This window comes from Macrosteles quadrilineatus, unplaced genomic scaffold (assembly GCF_028750875.1).
Source record: "Macrosteles quadrilineatus isolate MER2022 unplaced genomic scaffold, UCM_ALF_1.0 Scaffold_5__1_contigs__length_97177068, whole genome shotgun sequence".
Taxonomy (NCBI): Eukaryota; Metazoa; Arthropoda; class Insecta; order Hemiptera; family Cicadellidae; genus Macrosteles; species Macrosteles quadrilineatus.
Window position 1 is genome coordinate 68,964,141 of NW_026542598.1, and position 19,854 is coordinate 68,983,994.

The window sequence follows — 19,854 nt, forward strand, 5'->3', positions numbered from 1 at the left end:
CAATCTACTATTGATGCAACTAGACATTCCATCCCGATGTTAAAGTTATAGCCAGTTTTTTTTTTTTAATGTTTCGTATTTGAGGTGAGCCAACAACAGATTGCGCTGATCAAAATTACTAATTTCTGTCGAATACAGGAAGGTTTTTAACAAGTTAAACTGATGGAACGACTTGTTAAGTACTATAGCAACACTTGTGACCCATGTCAGCAACAAAAAAAGGTAGAAAATTATTTAGTAGAATTTTAAACACTAGCTCATTATGTGACTGGCTCACACAACTACAGTCTGTTATAATAAAAAATTGGCTACAGCTGGTCCATAAATATGAGACGTCTACTTCAGAATTCAATGGTCAATGCTACAATCTTTCCAAATATTTTTTTCAAATCACTATTAAAACGTATTAGTACACATTTTGATATTGATTTGTTTAGTTGTATATATTTTTTTTTTTTAGTTGCTGATGCACTTTTACACACATCAGACTTTTACAGACGAATAAAACATTTGACCAACAGATGATTATGCTTAAGGCTTATTTAAATCACCAACCAAAACAATACAATTTTTCAAATACTTTCAAATACACGTATTCATTCTATAATAGTGAAACAATTTCTAATTATAATTTAACCGTATTCCCTAAAATGTAACCTATTCTGTGAAAATGTTTAGTCGAACAGTTGTGAAAGCGACCTTACCCTAACATTATCCACTGTAATAACAACCCTGTGAATACTCTTGTTATCTTCTTTCGCACTTTTCAAATTACATTAGGTTTAGCCTTTTCATTCAGCGAGTAAGTACAAATTAAAATGACTGTGTGCAGATCAAGATTAAATATTATTTTATCTTACTGTTATTGTTTTACTAACTTAATTGTTAATACTATTATTCTATTACCACGATTATAGTTGATGCTTTCGTCCCCTTAGGGCTTGAATTAAATTCATTTCAATTTAAGTGGTGGACATTTTTATGGATAAACAAACCAAATATTAGTGTTACTCTGCTTTGAAAAGAAGCGATTGTTTTGATTTAATGATTATGAAGATATCTCAACGGAAAGAAAATTTCTCAAAAGGTGTCAAAAGGAGTCAAATACAGTATATGGCATTGAAAAATCTGAATAGAATATTCTACTTTACACCCCTTACTTACTTACAAAAATGTTTTGTAAACACAATTATGCAATATATTTTGATTAACGTAATAGTTTTATGCCTTACAAAGGGACGATTTGTGTAAAGCAAAACTAAAACAATGATCCTTAATCAACACAAGTTTCTAATGTATTTAACGTGATTAATTAAAATGGTAAATATGAAATATAATCTAAATATGTGCGCCTTGTAAAAACGAAGGAAATAACTTAATCAGTATGAAATCGAATTGATAAAAAGTTAGCCGAAGGAATCAGTAAAAAAAATTGTCCCTAGAACATCGGGAATTAAAGAGTACTGTTTTAATAGTATTACAATTTAAATTCGAGTGAAGAGTATGGAGAATAATTCTCGTTCCTGTAACTGAAATATCAGTTGCGGAGTTAAATGACAAAGTTAGAGTCACGGACACAATTACTGTCTCTGGTAATTTTCACGTCAGATAAGAGGACAAAGGAAACTCCATTTCAGCCAAGTTGCCGGTCAAATACAACCAGAATGGGCGATATGCCCTCGTGACCTGAACACTAACGATGTCTACTGACAGATGTTGACGTTTTATATACGTAGCTTATTATTACGGTCAAAATTGAGATCCGTATCGTAGTAGATTGTTTTTATATCTAGTTATAAAGAGGAAATTTACAAATGTAATCTTTTTTAGTTATGCCTCTTTGTTTAACACTCAACTTAATATTACGTTCTAACTTAATGGCGACATAAGAGTTGCTGGAAGAAAGCTATTCCCTCCTTCATTTATTTTTATTCAATTTATCTTCATCTGAATCCATGCCTCCAATCTTTTGCATATCAGAGTGGTTGTTTTTCCTAGGCACGAGCCTGGGATAGTTTTTTCACCATTACTTCAGGCTAGACCTAGGGGTTGCGGCATTATCATTTAGATAAAATCTATTGGTAACTTGGCAGGGATCGAACCCGGGACCTCAGGGAGTGAAGTCCCGCACTCTAACCACTACGCCAGCTCGCTCCCCTAAATATCAGAAAAAAATATTTGCAGCTATAAGCATATCAGAGTGGTTATAGTACTCGCCATTAAATATGAAAGTTGCTTGTTAAAATACAGCCAAAATCTTTCATGAATCCTAGTGCCACTTGTCATTGGAGCATCAATCAATTATTCTTTCACACAAAGGTCGACTTTAGATAGTACCAAAAGCACGTGGGGCCGTAAAAAAACACGACAACATAAAGATAATAAACGTTAATTAAATAAGTATCATGAATTAGTCAGCTCCACAGCTACCCACCAATCAACAGCTTTTCTGTAAAAACAAGTTGGGTATTAAAAGTTCCACAATTTAAAAAGAGCTATCAATGTATAACAAAAACTGATAAGTGTGTAACCACTCTAGTTTATTTATAAATGTTTTATGTAAATCTGATCATTTTGTCTGATTCAACATCACTCCAGCTTCTCTATTATGGGAATTATAATTGCCAAAACCCCTTTATAGCCTACTTAGATTATTTTGTTCACTTTTGAATCTCAGAAGGAATAAGTGATGTGCACAGACTTGACTGATGTTAAGAGACTGAAGTGTCGTTTGAGTTTCAAAGAAGCTTTCCCTCCTTAGACTACGTGCTTCCACCTAAAGAGGAACCCAAAACTAATCTGATAGTTACAATATACCTTTACTAGTTGTTCATATAAATAGTAACAAATTAAATATTTTACACTGGTTTGAGTAATACTATTTTGTGTCATAAGACTACTTAATTGTTTCAACGAGCTACCAATTAAATAGATTTTAAATCTCCCCAGACGAAGTGTGTAAACAACATTAATATTTAACATTCTACTACCATGTGTAATTCATAAGAGGATTGTGTTACATAATATACAACAGTTCCTTAAACACTAATACCTCCCTTAAAACCTCTGTAATGTCTTTTGACTATATAATGCAAACTAAAGTCATTTCCAACATGGCTTTTGCACAGGTATTTACTTTTCTAGTATATGAACATTTAAACTAGATAAAAAAGATAAGTGTTTTGTAAAGTTTAACGATGAACGGTACAACTCGGAACATTACTGTTACTAGATGACAAAAAGTCTCAGGACATTGGGAAAAAAAGATGTCGAAAAATGTCAGCTATGAAAGCTGTGTTTTATTTGTCATGTTCGTATTTTGTTTGTTTTTTTTACAAGTCATTTTAGGTTTTATGATACGTATAATTGACATGTAAGTAGAAATCACAGCTTCGTATTTGTTGTGGTTGTAGGAATTATTACTTTTCAATGAAAGTATTAACTAACAAGACTACAAGATCGCACCACTCATCCTACACTCGCCTCCATTCATAATTGGCTTAAAATACCTACTTTGTTTGGTCGCCATTTAATAAGTAAGAATTTAATAAGAAAGTATTTATTCCCATTATTAAAACAAATACGAAGCTACTTTTACAACGTAGGGACCTATATATTAATAGGCTTGCCTGTTTCTTTAAAACATTTTTTCACAGCTCGTATCCATAGTATGGAAAATATACGCTAACTGTTAGAAAATATTTTCGTGTAGGTGTGCAGAACAACATTATAAATTAAAATATGCTCAAAAATTAGTACATCAAATGAATTTAAAATTTTAAAAAGTTAACATGGGCCTTATAAGTTGCTATGCTGGTGACGAAATAACAATGAAATATAAACAGAAAATAAAAACAAATAGAAGAAATTCCAATTACATGTTCTATTTACAGCATGGTGTGAAAATAGAGAAGTCTGTAGATGAATCGTAATGAATTCCAAACCAATGAATCATAAACGAAAACTAAGGATGACCAGTTACATTATTTTACTACACTTCTTTTAATACTTAACTGACAAAACAAAGGAAAGATGTGTTTTGGGTTTGCACTACAGTAACTGTGTTTATTCAAGCATTGTTGTAGGATTAAAGATTAAGGAGAAATTACAAAAAAACACGCGACTGATACAAACTTATCTTTACCAATGTTTAAATGTATACTACTATTTATTGATAGGATTTCTAAAGCAAAAAACTATAAAGAAATTAATTGTTTCTATTATAAAAATATTTTTTTATGTTGCATTTGATTCGTGTTTTAGTCTTTGTTTAAAGTTTTTGTCAAGGAACAGACAACCCTCTGGTCTTCTTACTATCTAACGTCAATCGATTGTTACATATCATCATTTGATAGCTAAATTAAAAGTGACATCAAGATCTAAAATCAAAGATTTTTTTAGATAACGAGTTATACTTTCTAGATATTATATAAAACAATCGTTGACGTATATTTACTTCTAAGTTTTTACTACATATTGACTCAGTTTTCTTTTTTAATTTAATTTTTTTTGTGTTAATTTTAAATAATGGTTTAATTGGTTCCCTAACCATAAAAAATATAAATGTTTCGTGAAAACAGATTCTTGATTATTTGGCGAGCAGTGGAAATGGTAAATGGGTTGGATTCTTCTGCATAAACTCCGATAACCTTTTTATTAACGCCATTTCTATAATTCAATATTATATATCTAGAGTTTATCGTTAATCTTTACTATACCAATAGTGTCCTTGAACATAAATGTATTTTACGTGAAGATCAGAGACACTCCCATATTTCTAATCTGTAAAATCAATATCATTTTACTTGCAATTTCGTTTAACAAAAAGATAATAATTATTGTAAAAATCCCTCTGTAATAGAAATACTAAGTGTTACTTCAAATATAAATCGTTTACATAGAGCAAACTTACTTATATCTCTCAGAAACTCGGCTAAAAGGATAGACGTGTGGAATTCTATTTCTAACAGTTAAAACTTGTTCTATTCGGCGTTTCCGAACTCTGTAAAGCTTATATCGATCCTGCTAGTATCCTTTACAGCCCATTAGGGGACCAGGCGGAAGTAATTCCATTAGCAGCAGTCAGGCCGTGTTAAAGGATTTATACCCACATAATGGCTCTGTATTAGACTAGCCGCAGCCTGTCACTGCTGGCTCATTGTTTGCAACTGGTTTCTGACACATTACTTGGAAAACAGAAAACAGTTGTATCATAACATAATTATTTGTTGTAACTCAAGCGAATATTTAGCTATGTACCCATAAAACTTTTTGTGCAAGCATATAAAAACAATAGTAACACATTTGACTATTAGAAATATACGCAGAATACGCGTTTCATTTTAGAGCTAGAGCTGGTTTTGTAGTGTGAATGGTCCTTGTTAAATTGATCCATTGATAGAGTGTGCTGATGCCAATAATTATTGGTTACTGAAGAGTATACCAAATTTTATAGCAAGCAAAAAGAAAAAAAAACATTTTTAAAACCATAAAATCTATTAAGCTACTTCATATAGGTTGGTCAACAAAGATGATAAAATTAATAAAAAAATTATAAAAATTAATAAACCAGACATATCAATCACGCTACAAACTTGAAACTTTACAGTTAAAATGAATACATGCGCAAAATATTTTGTTGTGTCAAAGGGTTCTGATTGATCAGAACAAAATGACGGAGCGATAAGTTTGGAATGGGGATCAAAATAAGCACCAGTTTGAATTAAGGGTTATAAATAACCCTACAAGGGGGGTATAAATAACTGTAATTTAATTAATGACTAATCAATCTTAATTAGGCCAGTTCTGTTTACTTATGTCATATGGTACAAGATACAAAATTTATTTTGAGTAAATTGTTTAACAATAACACAATATGATATCAATATTTCCCATTTTTTTTCTTATAGGTTGGAATCAGTATGGTACTTGGAGGTGTTTTACTATATATATCTTTGTTGCAGCTGGGGAGTTTTAAGCTTGTAGCCTGTTCAATGCGTCTGGTATATTTATTCAAAAATAGCAACTTCTTTGAGGGACACCGTATGCATCATAATATTAACCATTAGAAAGAGTGAAAATAGATTTTTAAGAATAGCACACTCTGCAACTGGATTATTCAATTTTAAATGAAACATCAGGCTAAAATTGGTTTATATAGATAGACTGTCTACTTCCGTATCTACAAGTAATGAGATGGGTTACGACAGAAAAAATACTTATTTAGATATTTTTTAAACTGCTGGTGGTAAAAAAGCTTAAGATATAATAGATTTTTTTCCTAACCTTAGTTGTTGTAGTCATGTAGGTACTTAACCTTACCGAGCTACAAAAAATTATTTCCCTTTCGATGAATGCACTCCAAACAGTCTCAAAGTTTGGGTATTTGACGACAATGTTTGGGTGTACAGTCTGCACAGGTGCGTTTGGCTGATAGCATAATTGACTGTCCTTCAGTGTGAATTAGACAGAAACTCGCAACTACATCGGAGCAATCTACGACCGTGTGTCCATGTAAACATTCTCTACTGAACAGACAGCTTTATGCTTCATATTATGTTCACTCGGCAATGACAAATGAGTGAATACCAGGACCGAGTTACAACAATTGTGTTACTAAACTGTGTACAATATTTGATAACCTTGCTCTTAATTTTATATTTCTGAAAAGTTTCAAGCTAGTATAAAATAAAATGATATTTGATGTGTATGCATTAAATAGCCAGTTTACTATTGTGGATTTAATTCATGTAAGTTCATTTACATCTAAAAATAAATAATTTATATGGATATACAAACAACAATAGGCCTAAATTCTGACTAGAAAATGTCATGCCTTATATTTTGTTCATCATTATTTTTTTTATGGAGATAATATTATTCTACATATAAGATGATATTAATAGCGTTAAAATGTGATGTAACTTACATTAAAATTGGCATTTATAATTATACAGATTACTGGGGCATAGTAAGTGGTCGCAGCATTAGTAAGTTAAGTGCAAAGTTAGAGATCCCAGGTAAATCGGCATACGATGGACATGAATGAGCTTGTTAAGTACAAACATAGTTTTAAGTAAAAGTTAGTCATATGTCTTTAAGTCTAGATGTAATGAATGATTTAAGCCAAAACAGTGATTGTGACAGTAACATTGTATGAATTTGCTTTAAAGTTCTTTAAATTTATTCACCTTCAGAAAACGAACAAAACACAATGTCGCCCATCATACTTTTACATTATTGACCAATTTATCATAAAATTCTTTTACTGTTTTGATGTCTTATATTTGTGCTTATCATTAATGCTAATTTAGCCCTATTATTTCCATAAAAATATTTCAGTGTCCAGAAAACAGGGAAATTTAAATAATATGTTTAAACTTTAAAATTATCATCATGGTATTGCAAATATTAATATGTTTTTAATATAATAAACCTCAAACTTTTGTTATGACGTAATTCAACCTCGAAAATATAAGGCCTCTGTATTCAGGGTTCATAAAACAATATATTATCAACTAAGCACTACAATATATATATATAAATGAGTATAGTTAAGTCAAAAGCTAAGGGAAATATAATTATTAGAAAATATTGAATAAAAAGTTACATAAAATATTTTGTGAAATAAAGATCTCACTCTTTCTGCAGTGCCAGGTTTCTTTAGACGACTGCTTTTCAAAGGACTCTATTACAAGGATCATAAGTTCACTGAAATATGAAGATCCTTTACTGCGGATAAACCACCAAGCTGGATTTACTTTATACAGTATATCATGTTTTAGTCCATTTATCAAAATACACTAAAATAATACAACGCAATTAGCAGCAGACAGGTTAAGGGATCGTTTGAAAATTGCTGATTTTTTGTATTGCTAGAAGCTTTAAACATGCTAATAATTGATTAAATCAAATTCAACAATAGTCCCTTAAACATTAGGAACACAATAACCATTGCTCTTAGAACACAATGTAGTGTATTAATTCAATCATTGTCAAACTTAATAAAATATGTATAACTAATAAAGCATTCCTATGGAGTGTCACAGTTTGCCTTTCATACTAGGGCAAGTATGATAATTAAATGAACCATTATGCAGCTTTGAATTAAATTAAACTATCAGTTAAATTAACCATGTACTAAGAATTTGGTTGTCAATAGTATTTTCTTTTAATTTATGACTGTTTGATAATATGTGTGATAATATAAAACATACAAAATACAATGGGGTGTCTGGTAGGTTTGACTCGGTTGATAAATTTGTGTACAAGAGAAACCAGTAATTGGCAACAGTACATTCTCTCTGTGGTTCAATTCCATCCAATACGTTCATTTCCGAAACAGGTTACAGAATTAACATAGTAACGGCGTGCGTACCACCTTGAATAGTAAAAGGTATTACAAAACAGTTTAATTAATACCATCTGCTATAGGACTGTTTGAATTTAACAGTACCGAAGTAATGGAACAAATCATAGTTATACACTGTGAGCCTTCTTAATGCTGCAATGAAAATCTATCACTTTCAAAGTGTTACCTAGAACTTTTAAAGTCCAGTAGTCAGTGTCCTTAATTGGAAAATGAACTAAACTATACTAAACATTTGATCTAGAACAGTAATAATGACAATATAACATTATTAGTGCTATTTGTGGTATAAGTACTGCTAATATAATTTTAGGTAAAAGCTGACCTCATTCTACATTATATCGGATTTTCAATGATATTCTACTGTGGGTAAGTTCAAAAAAAAATATTAAACCACAATACTATATTGTATTGCTGAGATCAATCTGTAGCTAATTGCTAGAATGGATGTAGCCAATTATGGAGCTAAGTACCCGCAGCGGCGAGGCCAGGATTATTGGTTACTATCCCGATTTCCTATAATTGGTTAATATTTGTGGCCGATGAATGAAGCATTATGTATATTTCAATAGAATAGTATTATCCATATAATAGAAACCTATTGTAAAAGTTAACTAATATTTGTTTTAAACATTAGCTTTAATATAATTAGACGTTGGTGTAAAAGGTTCTAGCTACAAAACTGTTAGGTAAACAGATGTGTGGTTTGAAAAGGCTAGCAAACAAATGAAAGGTTAATATAGTAGTAATTTCCTTGGGATGGCTCATATAGAACACAATCAGCATTTTTGTTGTTCCAACACGATCTTCTGTTGTTCTGTTATTACCTAAAGAATCAAGAGATAAATCACATCCTCAAGTAAGTACGCTTTTAAAATTTTTATATATTTAATTTCATTCTAGTCAATAAACTTACAGGTTTAGAAAAAAATTATAAAGAGTGGAATTTTTTAATGTTAATTATTAGCTCTATGATGATCTGTTAGTAACAAATCATAAGAAACTGCCCATGATACTGAGATGGAAAAGAACACTCTGTATATTTTAACGGCTATTGATTAACCAATGCTGTTCTCCATTGTAATAAAACAAAACCGCTATGTTTTCATTTTAAACCAGTCAAGTAAAAACAATAAAAAATATTCTATGCAGATGGATCTAAACTGTTAAGAGATCCAAATGTATCTAAGCTGCACAACGAAAACTGCAGAAATTAGTAATAATGATTGAAAATGTTAATAGCATTATAAACGGAAAAAAAATTAAAACTTACCAATTTAATGACATGCACATCAGTGTAGTAGCATGCATTGCATAATGTAAATAAAATAAATAATTGTAAACACATTCTAGATTTTTTATATTTGCTTTTAGTTACAAGTAATTGCAAAATCAAGTAAGATATTGTTTTTAGTAAGATGAATGTAGGGACTTGAGCAGTAAACGTTACTTTAAGTGACTGGTTTTTAATTAAAACACTCCTAATAAGGACGATGCTCCTGAAATATGTGGCTTCATTTCTACAGATAACTACCAATTGAAATTTAGTTCATATGTAGAAACTTAGAAAAAGCACTACATAAAATTATGTTAACTCCTATTATAAACGATTATAATTGTCGTATATCTGTACGATACCTGACATATCCGTATGAAAACGCTAACATAAAAATGCATATAGTAAAATGTATATGTATGCGTATATAGTGGTGAGCTCCATGGGAGAGTCAATCTTGCCTTTATTCTTTAAAAAAATAGGTTCAGGTCTGGGAGGGGACCCCTGTACTTATTCGTTCTACTGACTCTTGCGGAACTTGGTGAAAAAGGAAGTTTCCTTAAACGAAGTTCGCTCAAATACCCTTAGTGCAACCTAATGGAAACACTACCAAAAAAATATTTCAATCTTTTACAATTCGTACTAACTCGGCTTTACTTTAAGCAAAAAAAAACCTTATCGATGTTACAGTTTTTCTTCAAACGTGACACATAACAACGCTATTGCTATAACTTTTTTATCCTTCACATCATTGCATTATTATACTTTTCAATACACATAAACTAAACTAACTTGATAATTGCTTTAAAATTTGTATTTTCCCATAGTAATTATGTGACTGGTGCTTTGTAATAGTTACATACATATAATCTTGATTTATTTTTGTGGTGTTTCCGGACCAATTGTTTGAAAAATAAACTAATACATTTTGTCCAGTAGCATAAATTTTTACCACAATGTGACAACAGGTAATTGAAACGTTTTACTTAAACAACATAACCCCAAAATTTACAGTAGTAGCGAATAGAAAAGAGAGCAAAAGTGTTTTAACGAGGTAAATCATTTAATCCTCAAAATTCATACTCGTTAAGCGTGGTATATGACGATAACGACGGCAGCCATTATGGCTGAAGATCTGTTAGATTGAAATGGAGATTAAAAGAACGCCATTAAAACTACGTGGAGGCCTGAGCATGTTTTAATGGTGTGGTGCTTTATAATCTCACTGTGCTCTTGAATGTTTCAGTTCGTTAATTTCTAAAACCTCTGTGTCAGTGATGTTTAACTAAGTTACACATCCTGTGTGCATAAGCTCAAATTTGTGTTCCGGTCATTTAATTGTATTGTGATTGTAAAACAGGTACTACACGATAAAAGTATAGTTAATCGAATACAATCTGTTTTTATCCTATTTAAAAATAAACCCAATCATCTAATAAATCTATATCGGGATTCTCCATCAGGAAATCATCCAACAGATTTACTACCTAAAAAATATTAAAAGGGATGTAAGATCTAAAAATACCCACTCTTTTAAGGTCTTATGGATTTCTAAGATTATTCTTTGTAAGCTTTTGTTGTACTATATAGTTATTATTAGGGTACAAAATTATATTTTACCAATAATAACAAGATAAAAGAGACATTTAGCGTACAAAGCTTATCATTATAACATTTTAGTTTAAGTAGTACTACAAAATTAAAAAAAAAACTCTTAAAATAATTTTAAAGTTACAGTTTTAAGGGACCGTGTTAATTAGTATATCCGCTTCCCTAGCTAATGGGGCACTTAAGCAGCTAGTTAAAGTAGATAATTAGATTATCCGACTCATTGAGCTCGTGTTTAAACATCTGCTCATAGCTGTAATGGCAATTATGTAGGAAGATTAAGTGTTGCAATAACGAGTGTGAATTAAAAAGTATCTTAAAAGGTACCTTAAACAAACGAAATTGTACAGACAAGGCATTCTCGTAGGTGATTATTCAAAACTAATAGGACAATTTGTAAATAAGAAATCCGGTTCTAAATTAAACTTATACTAAATTGTAAATTAAGAATATATTGAAAACAGGTAAATCAAAATAATACTAAACATTTTCTCATCGTCATTATGAAACTTTACCCATTCACCCAAAAATTGCAACCCCTAAGGGAAATATGCATTTTTTGTGCATGCTAATCCAACTAATTTATATTATCACTAATTAATATTTGACGTTCCGGTAGTAGGAAATGAATTCTAATTTCTTGAAACTGGCTTACGCAACATCGATTTCAAAGTGTGTATCCTCACTCCATCAATCACCAAAAGCATAACCGTGAGCGACTTTGAATAAATAACCCAACAAAGCCGCCAGCTTCTCGCCTTGTATTACAGCAATAATGTCGTGGTTAGGACACAAAAGCAGTAAACTTGAGCTTGAGGGTCCAGGACGTGGTTTATACATGAGTTATGTCTTTCAGACATTGCACAATGAGAGCTGAGGGAGAAATATAAGTTGAATAATAAACAGTTATGAATGCATTTTGTAGATTCTGTTAGTCTTGTTAATAAATGTATAAACATCTGTAGTTAAAAATGTTCATTGTTGATAGTATTCACATTGTGCTTGTATGTATGAAAACGGGGATGAATGCATTTCTTAAATTAAGCTGTACTTCAGTGCAATTGTTAATACAGTAACACCAAAAATATCCAATAAATATCCCACGTAGTGTTTAAGCTGATTTTCCTAGGAAAACCTCATGCCTTGACGCGTCCTAACAAAATTATTTTGGGAGTAATCCAGACATTTTTATCCAATCTACTACTTTACTCAAACTGCAATAATTTGAATTTAAAGTTTTGTAAGAATATTTTTATAAAAAAACCATTTAAAGTGACAGAGTACTTTAAATTGAAATCTAAATACATCATTTACACTCCAATAATTAGCTAATGTATTATTCTGTAATTATAATGGCTTTCAATTAACTTACACTACGTTTCATATGGAATTCATAAGTTCTGTTCCTGTCAGTGTTCGACTAAAATAAACTAACCAATAAGCTGATGGTGAGAGGGTTAAGGTCCCAACACGTAAAGAAGGATCCTAAATACTTGACAACATAGGCAGTCCACCTTTTGTAGTGATAGCATTTATATATAATAATTTAAAAATTGTATGAAACAACTATGATGAAAACTATTTTGCATATATGCTTGGACATTTTGCAGTGAAAAACTAACTATTAGATTTCCAATTTCTGAGGAGTCCATCATATTGGTGTTTCTAACACAGTATTAAAATTCCTTTACAACATTGCTGTCGTTATTCATAATACATCTTCAACCTTGATAGTAATTTAATAAAAATAATACAAATCAGGTGTAAACAATTTCGATCACTTTATGTTTGGAAAATACGCTTGAAATGAGAATACTTTTTTTGGACTCTCAGATTAATAATATTTGGATGTTGCAACTTTAAGTTTTGTAGAAAGTATATACATTGAAAGAGCACTGCCTAAGATTATGGGGAATTGTTGGCGGGGAAAATGTGCACGAATTCATTCTGACGTAGGTTTGAGTGTCTCAATAATTTACCCTCTTGGATTGGTAATGATGCTACCAGCCTAGCCCACATGTGCAAATGGTACGATGGATATTACAATGTTTGTCCGATGTTGTAAAGAATAAATAGTTCTTACCTATAGAACTAGTTTTAAGCAAGTGTAAGTCAACTTTAAAAAGTAAAATAAAATACAAAACTTTGAATATTATTCCATGTGAAACAATTAAAATTTGTATTATACCACTTACACTGTCAGAACACATTAAAGGATAAGTATGTAAAATACTATAAAAACTATGATAGACAATATCTGTATTTTGCAAATAGATTATGCATAACCTTAGACTATAGTAGAGTGGAAGATTTTTGATGTATGGTCATAGATGTATTGATTTCATCTCTAATTAACAGTGCCGTAGAGTCAATTATTAGCCCACCAAATGGAACTAGTTACAGTTTTACATATATAGTTTACAGAATATAACCACGATAATAAATAATTTTAAAAAACCGTGAATTTAATCTTTCTTAACATTTTGACCTCATAGATTTTTTTAACTGTTGGTGGGGTTTTAAATTACTCTTTAACGTGTAACGATTGATATATTATTTGTATTTAGATCTCCTTGACTTACACACCACAGAATTAATATTCAACTGGTAGCTGCCTGGATGCTTACCTAAATCATTACACTAACTTGCAGACCGGCTTGAAATTACACTTAAGAGTAAATATAATCATTCTAAGCAAATTCAGCTTGACAAGGGAAACGCCCAAGGTAATTTAGAGGTGCAGTCTTCCGTGATTAAAATGATTAAGCCATTCATCTTCATTGTCTTCTGGTAAAAACGTCAGTTTAAACACGAAATCGAAAGAGCAATCATAACCAATACCGTGTACTGTTTGTTGTATAGATATATTATATAACCATTACTTTATTGGTTACACATACTTTGAGAATATATTCAAAAACTTTCAAATAGAAAATGCAATTTTAGTTTTTGCATTTAATGTTTTTTAACTGCTAAACGTTGTTGACCAACATTAAATTACTCTTTGTTTTTTTACTATCACTTTTATGTCACTCAATTGTCAGTTGCAAATATTTTAGTATAATTAATTTCTTATCGGGGAAACAGAATTGTTTTCTATAGACTCTGTTTAGAGCATAATATGATGGTAAAAATAAAACTTAAGTCGTCAAATAATAATTCAAGAAATTTAGAACAAACTTTTAAATATGTGTTTATCAAGCTTAAAAACGAAATTAAAATTTGAGAAAAAATATTTTCCAATTGTTGTGTCTAATCAATATTTAGAAAAGTGCATTCTATGCCTGTAAAATAATTGCGAATTGTAATTTGCTTATTTCAAATGATATAAAATGAGAAAAACTATTTTTACCCCATAAAACCACCCATAAACCCCCTTCTCATAATGCAATCATGTTGGCTCGTGAACTAGTTCAAATAAAATAAATATCAGTTTACGTATTCATACCATAATAAACCCCTTCTCTACATAAAAAACGAACAAAAGATGATGAAATGTAGTTTTGCTTCTAAAATCAGTGGTGCGAGTATTCATACAGCAGATCTCAATAATCAAGTATTTCTGATTCCTGTCCCCACTTACCGTTAAGAAGGACGGGTGTAGCAACTTGTAGTGGTTTAGATCATCGGATGCACAGGTGGACAAAGGAATGAATATTGCAATGAACTTCGTTGGACAAAGAAGGTGATCTCCTGAAGGTGACTGCACTATAACCAGTGTATATCACATCGGTATTCGTTCATTCTAAATAATTTTAGAAACTTAACTCTAACTAAAAGCTTACGAATACAAGAACAAAATAGGTACACTCTAACTTGGAGTTTTACAATGTTACCGTTGCAAAACACCAGTAAAGTATTGCAGATGGTTAAATAACCTCAATCACCAGAAATTAATTAGGAATTTAAACTATCTGTAGATTATTTTAAAACCCTTAATTATCAATGCTGTAAGTTTCATCCCGCTTAAAGATCCCGCTTTGATGTTGATCAAAGAAAAAAAATATATATATTTATTGTTGTTGTAATTCTGAAAACATTTATTTGATGTTAATGGTTTGATAAATGGTATATGGTGATGTTATATTGTTACATGTTCATAGTACACATTTTTTGCTGTTGAATTTAGACTATTGTGTTAGTTACGTTGCTGCTGTTGTTGTAATTATTTGTAGTATTGTATCATTTCTTGCTTTGATTTTTATTGTTATTTCTTGGTAATGTTTCAATGTAATGGGTTTCCTGTTGGAATAAATAAATAAATAAATAAGACCTTGGTGCATTATCGGGACGAGTTTAGAATACAGTATGAATGTTAAGTAGGTGGGACATAAAAAAACACCCTTGAGCTGAGAAAGACAAACCTTGGGAAGTCATGAATGATAACACATTCCTTCACGCCTAATTACTTTGTTATGGCTTTTACTTACTAGGAATAATACGTTTACAATTTATATTTGCACTTAAACCGTAATCAGTCAAATTGTGAATTTTAATTATTATTTTCACAACAACCGAATTATAAATAAGGGCATAAGCGTTTCTCACATATTGTGTTTATATGAATCATTTATGGTAACCACAAATTAAATAGCAGTTAACTAGTGTTTTACTGGTTACATTTAAATACACACATAATGGGTGAAAATCTATAAGCATAAAGAATGTGTATGTTAACTGAGCGTATATAATTTGATTATTCTTGCATTTATCGTTGCCATAGCAATGGCTTGACGCTATATTGGAGTCGATTAGTCTTGCCTGGTTAGTCAAGTAATACGGTGTTGCTATTTTATATAATCAATATTATCCATTTTTTTATCATCAGACTAAAAATCCTCCCTCTTTGACAAATTGAGGTAGGCGTTAATGGGAACAAGATCTAAATTCACAGTTCTGTAGCATAAAATATTATAATTTGATAAAGAAATTAAATTATACTTAATATACAACCCAGTTTATCCAGTTTAGCTACTTATACAATTTTAATACATTTAACAATAAAAATTATAACACAGTTTCAAGATAGATACTTGCAAACTTCAAATGGGTACTTTAAAAATATTTGCATCGATTAATGTTGTGAAAACATGGTTTTGCATATATTTAAATAAACACAAACCAGTAATTTTGGAACAAAATATGAGCCTTATTTTAAATTATGTACAAGTAGTTTCCTCAAGTCTGTAAGCATCGAATCCCTAACATTATACGATTATCAACGTTGAATTTTTCATTTAAGTTATTACATAACTAGTTATACGAATTATCGATTGCATACTAATCATATTTTTTTATTTTTACCTGGCCTATTTTACATGGTAACCAGGTACATCGCCAAACAAAGTTATTTTGGCTGTGTAATAACATTACACGGTCAGATAGACAGCTAATCCGTCGTTGTGTTCACTGTTGTATAATGGATCGTTTTATGTTGCCTCGGGCCATACAATCCGTAGTAGGTAAAACTGGTTTGACCAATAACATTATCTTCATGTTTCTTGTTAGTCCTACTAATATTATAATAAATGAGAAAGTTTGGATGTATGGTTGTATGTATGTTTGTGACAAGTAAATGCGAAAAATACTGGTCGGATCGGGCTACACTCTGGTGTGATGATAGCTCACATTCCCGAATAACATATAGACGTATTCTCATCTCAAAAGTCCTTTTGGCCTCAGTCCCAGTGGCTCTGGAGATTCCCATGTTAACCTTATGAGTAATTTTATTTAAAAGGAATAAAAGAATGTTGCCACCTGTTTCAACTACTACATTGGTTCTATGATATAAAATAGCATTAAAAATGTATATGGTTTACCAACAGGGTGCAATTGTTTAATTTTTTTTACAGCGTTCTTGGATGTGTAACTATTTTGTACAACAAATGTAAAGATCACAATGTTTCTATTTTGTGTCCTCTTTCCGTTGCAAAGCACGGGTACAACGGCTAGTTTTAACATAATTTAATCAAGAATGATAAATCTATATTTTGACTAGTTAATAATATTTTAATAATTTTTAATATTTTAATATTTAATAATATTTTAATAATATTTTAACTAGAGAAGAAGTCATATAAGAATAAGTAGTACTCTCGTGTAAGAATAAGTATCATTCCCATGCAAGAATAAGATACTACCTTTGGTCTTAATGGTACACCTAGAAACGGGGGCAGATTTTTTAGTTTAGATTTTCCCGATGCCAAAACTCAATACATTCAATCTTTTAAATTTGTATATATGTAAACTCTTTTTACAAACTGTTGTGTTTATGTGTGTGTTAGCATGACAAGTTGGATAAAAGTCATCCAATTTTTATGGAATTTAGGACAAACGTGTGAAACTAAATTTATTCGAACTAGGCGAATCAGTGTGATCAACCTTTGGAAGCAGATAGCTTAAAAATAGTTGTAGAAAAATATACAACACGTTTTAACAACATATGAAGCGAAAATGAGTAGTAGACCAGCATCGTCTTGGGTTTAGAAAGACGTGAGGTCGGCTGGGTTTCAAAAGACTCCATTACAAGCATCATTAGGTCAACAAAATATGTCTACCATTTAGGACCTTTCACTGACCCAAACATTGCGACGCCCTTCGGTACCATAAAAACATGTAAGGAAAGTTCTTCCAGGACACTTCTCAGAAAAAAAACACGATATCCATGCTAAAACTGAGCATTGACATTTCCAAAAAATTTCAGTTTTGAATTATTCTTAGTTTAGTTAAATGGTTACATTTCCTTGTAGGCCTACACATCCTCACTATACAATTTGTGTGCGGTATTACTTTTAAAACATCAATTTACGTTAAAGCAACGGTGTATTCTCACTACGATGAAACCCATAACCCTTGATCATGTTCCTTTTAAAAGTAAATATGAAAACTGGTATTTGGAATAAAACGTCAAATGTCAAAATGGGTCGGATGATTTTGATACTCAGCTTCGAGAATTTCATAAATTTATTGCTATGTGATTGTGTTTTACACCTTCTTGATATGGTGGCTAATAGTTTTACTAAGAAAGTAAAAACTTCAGACAATTTATGAGAAGGAGTTGAAGAGAAACATTCCGAAAGACAATTTATTTTATTCTAAAGAAAATTTGTTAAAGCATTGTAAAAAATAAACACTTTGCAAATAACTTACATGTTGCAGCAAGAAAAATTATAATAATTTTATTTAGGTTTTACAGTAAGGAAAAGGGTGTATGAGTGAAAAATGTTAACATTTGGTTGAGAGATTCGGCAAGTATGAATGTTAAGTAGGAGGTGCGGTACTTTGCCAACACACAAGAAGCTGAGTACAAGACTTTGCTGAGGAAGTCATGAATAAATAACCTCGCCTTCCTTTCCTAAGGCAACACTAAGATAAACCTTGCATCACTCCTTAACAAATAAGTTATATCCATCGAAATGACAATTATTTCAATTTAAATTACAACTGCTAAAGTTTTGAAACTAAATTGTTTATGTTCAGCTTAGACTCTTGCGCCACGTTAGTTTTATATAAATCCGTATATGACTCTAACCATAACTTTGAAGGCCTGTAGGGCAAAGCCCAAGGACCCTTATTACATGTATTGGTGAAAGAGGGAGTCACCTTATAAAACATTTTACTTTTACTCACCGTTTGTAAGAACCCGTCTATTATTAACGGAGGATTGTTCCGTAGAAGTATCCTTCACATATTAAGTATATAGAATTAAATCTTATTCGATATGACGTCACAAGATTAGGCGATGTAACGGAAAATCTTCGGTTTTATGTTGCAGCAAACCAACTCAAAACCAATATTTTATTTTTAATTAATATTTCACAAACTATACTACTGAGGCCATTCAATATTTAAAAAATCTAGATACCTTTATACCAGTTTATTAAACTACCAAAGTTTAATATTGCTCCATGCCAAAATTGCTTAGTGATAAATAATGATGAGATTACAAATTATGACCATGACAAAACAGACTACTACATTATTAAATATGTGTTTAAATGTGTGTAAACGTATTTCTCCGCCTCTTAGAAACATATCCAAACGAGAACTTGGTGAATCAACAGTAAATTTATTATTTTCAATTTAGGTAGAAGTACGAAAAAACTCTTAGCGCAAATGAAAAGTGTCTTGTTAATTAAAATATCCGATTCCGCAGCTAATAGTACACTTCAGCAGCTCGTTAACCTACAAAATTAGATTATCTTACTCATTGGGCTCGTGCTTAATCTCAAAGCTGTTACGGCAATTAGTATAGGTAGCTGAAGTCAAACAGCTTTAAGCTTGCACTTAGCTCTGAATTAATAATTGCTTTTTAGGAGACTATCCACAAATGCCTCACTGTAATACAAAAAATGTACACTTTCATATCACGTACATATTACACCACCAAATTTTATTCATCCATTTAATATAGGTCTTAAAATCATTATGCACGAATCGTAGATTTTCAGCTTTAAATTGAATGATTGATCGCATTTGAGTTTCGAAGCATTATTTTCAAAGTGTTTATGTTCACTCCATCAATCATTAAAAGCACAACGGTAAACGACTTTGAATAAATAAACCAACAAAAGCCGCCAGCGTCTTGCCATGTATTATTTCT